The sequence below is a fragment of the Sapajus apella genome, unplaced genomic scaffold (genome assembly GCF_009761245.1).
Source record: "Sapajus apella isolate SASKATOON/1434 unplaced genomic scaffold, GSC_monkey_1.0 scaffold20, whole genome shotgun sequence".
NCBI classification, from domain to species: domain Eukaryota; kingdom Metazoa; phylum Chordata; class Mammalia; order Primates; family Cebidae; genus Sapajus; species Sapajus apella.
In genome coordinates, this window is record NW_022436960.1 from 27,691,960 (window position 1) to 27,697,245 (window position 5,286).

Below are 5,286 nucleotides of genomic sequence, written 5' to 3' on the forward strand. Positions count from 1 at the left end.
TTTAGTTTGTTTTATTTTTCTGCATTAAATACTCCTAATTAAGGTTTGCTGTTTTTTAATTATAAAAGTAACACCTGCTTTTGAAATGCCAATAACCAAGAAGTAAGTAACACTAATAAAAAGGTAAAGTCTTCTCTGCTTTCTTCCCTGGAGCCACTTGTTAGAGGTAGCTTTGGGGAGTAACGATATTGATGAGAATAATCACTAATGTTTCTAAAGGACTTACTGTGTTCCAGGCATCACTGTATGTACTTTACATGTGTTTTCACATTGAATGTGTGGCATAGAAAGGTTAAAGTTGTGCTGGGTGTGGTGGCTCACGCCTGTAATCCCAGCACTTTGGGAGGCTGAAGCAGGCGGATCATGAGGTCAAGAGATCAAGACCATCCTGGCCAACACCGTGAAACCCCATCTCTCCTAAAAATGCAAAAATTAGCTGGGCATGGTGGGGTGCGCCTGTAGTCCCAGCTACTTGGGAGGCTGAGGCAGGAGAATCACTTGAACTCAGGAGGCAAAGGTTGCAGTGAGCCAAGATCGTGCCATTGCACTCCAGCCTGAGTGACAGAGCGAGACTCCATCTCAGAATAAAAAAAAAAAAAAAAAAAAAAAAGAAAAAGAAAGGTTAAAGTTGCAAAGCTAATAAAATCCAAATAATCTGACTCTAGAACCCTGATTCATAGCCACCAGACTACACTGCCTGCAATTAAATGTTTAGTCATAAATATATATATATATACATATTTAAACCACAATGAGTTCATGTTACACATTCTGTTTATAATCATCTGTTTTAACTGACTATCATCTTTGACATAACTCAATGTCACTTTCTTGTTAAGAACATCAAACTCTTGACTGGGAAAACTTTTCTGGAAACAGATGACTTTCAGGATGGCAGCCCATTCATTTGGGAGTTGAGCTTCCCCTAAGGCCTCCAGCAAATAGTAACAACCCTCACATCTGAAGCAGATGACAAATGAAAAACAGGTGGGCATCAACCTTAGGCTATTGAGCTTTTAACCCATTGGTCATTGGTTGAGAGATGTCCGTGTGTTACATGCCCTTTGAGGACAAAGACTATGCTTTAGACCCAAGTTTATTTCCAGATCCTAGTACAGTGTGCTTGGCATGCCTGGCACAGAGTAAGTGCTCAAGAAACATTTATTGAGTGAACAGATAAAGGGACTACTTGTTGAAAACTTTGGTGCAGGGCATCAAGAAATGAGACCCATGCTGAGTCCTCTGGGAAGAGCCTCCTAAGCCCTAAAGGTGAGTACAACTGACCTGGATTCATAAGCATTTATTATTAATGATGTCATGCTGATGTTTAAACAGGATTTCCACATCATTTCTCATTCTCACGTATTTCAGTAAAACAAATATCTTGCATACCATCAACAGACAGTTTTAAAAGAGCATCTGGGCCAGGCATGGTGGCTCCCACTTATAATCCCAGCGTTTTGGGAGGCTGAGGCGGGTGAATAGCTTGAGGCTAGGAGTTTGAGACCAGCCTGGCCAACATAATGAAACCCCATCTCCACTAAAAATACAAAAATTAGCTGGGCATGGTGGCACGTGCCTGTGGTCCCAGCTACTAAGGAGGCTAAGGCAGGAGAATTGCTTCAACCCAAGAGGTGATGGTTGCAGTGAGCAGAGATGGTGCCACTGCACTCCAGCCTGGACAACAGAGCAAGACTCCGTGTCAAAAAAAAAAAAAAAAGAAGAAGAAGGCAGCATCTGTTTCACCATAAAGGTGGTATAGAACGGTGGTTATAAATTTGGGATCGCTCTGTGAGCCCACGGAGTAGCCATCATGAGCAAAGCTAACCCTCCCGAGTTGAAAAAATTTATGGACAAGAAGTTATCATTGAAATTAAATGGTGGCAGACATGTCCAAGGAATATTGCAGGGATTTGATCCCTTTATGAATCTTGTGATAGATGAATGTGTGGAGATGGTGATTAGCGGACAACAGAACAATATTGGAATGGTGGTAATATGAGGAAATAGTATCATCCTGTTAGAAGCCTTGGAACGAGTATAAATAATGGCTGTTCAGCGGAGAAACCCATGTCCTCTCTCCATAGGGCCTGTTTTACTATGATGTAAAAATTAGGTCATGTACATTTTCATATTAGACTTTTTGTTAAATAAACTTTTGTAATAGTCAAAAAATAATAATAAATTTGGGATCTAGAGTCAGCCAGCCTAGGTTCAATTCATCCTAGCTCTAACATTTACTAGCTGTGTGGGGTCTTGTCATGTTACTTAATCTCTCTGCGGCTTGATTTTCTCATCTTGAAATGGGGATAATAAGAGTACCTACCTCATAAAGTTGTGAGGGTTACCTGAGTTGATCGATATAGAACTTTTTTTTTTGAGACCAGTCTCACTCTGTTGACCAGGCTGGAGTGCAGTGACACGATCTCAGCTCACTGCAGCCTCTGCCTCCTCAGCCTTCCAAATAGCTAGGACAACAGGCACATGCACCATGCCTCGCTACTCTTTGTATTTTTTTTTTCAGCATTTTTGCAAGCACTGTCATGGGAACTCTTTGTATTTTTAGTAGTGCTTCACCATATTAGCCAGCTTGGTCTCGAGCTCCTGACCTGAAGTGATCCACCCGCCTCGGCTTCCCAAAGTGCTGGGATTACAGGCATGAGCCACCGCGCCCGGCCCTATAAAACCTTTAAATGATCAATAAGCATGCAGTCAACATTCAATAAATATTAGCTGATACCCTTACTGTGGAGAGCCCTGTTATGTGACTTTTAAAAAGAGATCAAATTAAATGATGACACGAGATCTTCTATAATTTCTCCCTCATCATGTCCCATAAAGCCAAGTGTGCTACTGATTTTGAAATATTGTACATGCTGAGCACAGAAGATATTGTTTTAACTTGTTCTCATCCCTGGAAGGCATTCCAATTCATTATTAGTTTCTTGGCAGTAAAAGCACATGCCTTTCTGGTAATACTGCCTAATACACATAATCCCTTTAATACCCATCCACTGAGTATAGTGAGTTCTCCCTCCTCCTTGTCATTGGCTGCAGAATCTTCCCTCCCTTTCCCCTAAGTGGCCCAGCATCATCACATTCAGGGGGAGCTACTCTAACCACTGCAGCTGTTCTAAAATTCTAAGTGTGCCAACCGTCATCTTCCTTTACTCTCTAGTCCCCCAGCCTCCTGTTCACACAGGCTCTCTGCTGCTCCCTCTCTGTCACAGTGGGCTAGCTGTCAGGATTCACAAGCCTAAGAACGCACTGTCTAAAATTCTGAAAGTTGGCCAGGCACAGTGGCTCATGCCTGTAATCCCAGCACTTTGGGAGGCCGAGGTTGGCAGATCATTTGAGGCCAGGAGTTCAAGGCCAGCCTGGCTAACATGGTGAAGCCCTGTTTCTACTAAAAATACAAAAGTTAGTCACCCGTGGTGGCAGGCGTCTGTAATTCCACCTACTCGGGAGGCTGAGGCAGGAAAATTGCTTGAACCAGGGAGGCGGAGGTTGCAGTGAGCCAAGATCGAGCCACTGCACTCCAGCCCGGGTGATAGAGCGAGACTCAAAAAAAGAAAAAAAGGATAAATAAATAAATTAAATTAAATTCTGAAAGTTTCCCAAAAAATGCCAGTTATGTACCCACATCCCCCACGGTAAGCTTGTTTGTTTGTTTATTTATTGAGACAGAGTCTTTCTCTGTCACCCAGGCTGGAATGCAGTGGCGCGATCTCGGCTCACTGCAACCTCTGCCTCCCAGGTTCAAGCGATTCTCATACCTCAGCCTCCTAAGTGGCTGGGATTACAAGCATGTGCCACAACACCTGGCTAATTTTTGTTTTGTATGGTTAGTAGAGATGGGGTTTCACCATGTTGGCCAGGCTGGTCTGGAACTCCTGGCCTCAAGCGACCCACCTACTTCAGCCTTCCCAAGTGCTGGGATTACAGGTGTGAGCCACCTCTCCCAGCCCCCACATTGCAAGTTTATTCTGGAGCAACATCATTATTATTCTATTATCATGGGACAGACTCTGAGAATAGGAGACAAAGGACTTAGGGCAACAGTCCATGTGTGTGTGTGTGTGTGCGCGCGCACACACACAGACCTGTCTTTGGAAGATAAGTAGGTAGTTTTTGACACGGTATTAAATGAAAATATTTTGAGCAGTGATGCCTTCAGATTATAGAAAAGCTAGGTCCTACTTTAATAAAGCCTAATAAATGAAAGTGTAAATATTAAAACAGACGAATTAAGGGGTGATTAGCTGTCTCATAAAAAATTACTTTGTATACATAGGCAGTATCAGGGATTTAATTAAATAACCTCTCTCAGTGCATTTGAACTTGATTTATAGCTTGAGGTCTCTTTTTTTTTGGAGACAGAATTTCGTTCTTTCTGCCCCGGCTGGAGTGCAATGGTGTGATCTCAGCTCACTGCAACCTCTGCCTCCCGGGTTCAAGCGATTCTCCTTTCTCAGCCTCCCAAGTAGCTGGGATTACAGGCGCATGCCACCATGCTCAGCTAATTTTTGTATTTTTAGCAGAGATGGGGTTTCATCATATTGGTCAGGCTTGCCTCGAACTCCTGACCTCAGGTGATCCACCCGCCTCAGCCTCCCAAAGTGCTGGGATTACAGGCGTGAGCCACTGCACCTGGCCCATTAAGTCTCTTTTTTTTTTTTTTTTTGAGACGGAGTTTCGCTCTTGTTACCCAGGCTGGAGTGCAATGGCGTGATCTCGGCTCACCGCAACCTCCGCCTCCTGGGTTCAGGCAATTCTCCTGCCTCAGCCTCCTGAGTAGCTGGGACTACAGACACGCGCCACCATGCCCAGCTAATTTTTTGTAGTTTTAGTAGAGACGGGGTTTCACCATGTTGACCAGGATGGTCTCGATCTCTTGACCTTGCGATCCACCCGCCTCGGCCTCCCAAAGTGCTGGGATTACAGGCTTGAGCCACTGCGCCCGGCCCCATTAAGTCTCTTTTAATCCTGTCTCCATGTCCTCAAAAATACTAATGTCAGTTACCACTAGAATTGCTGAGATGAATTCCCTGACCCAAGGTGGCCCAGCTTAATTCAGTCAAGTATTAGGTACTTGGCATGCTGGATCCTTTCATGTGCCCAAATCCATAAGGCCAGCCTTACCAGGATGTGGCCTGGGCGGAGAGGGTAGCCCACCCCATGGGATGGAGCTGCAAGGTACTGATGGTCATAGTAGAATCATAGCTGGCTTGGCAGTTTCTTGATGGGACCAAAGGGGAGACATGGATGGAGGCATGCATTCCTCCA

The 5,286-nt window shown here is 44.2% G+C and overlaps 1 pseudogene; it reads left to right on the forward strand.

Moving 5' to 3' along the window:
• Nucleotides 1-1,741: 1,741 nt before the first annotated feature.
• On the forward strand, nt 1,742-2,175 carry LOC116557983 (annotated as a pseudogene).
• The last annotated feature ends 3,111 nt before the right edge of the window (nt 2,176-5,286 follow it).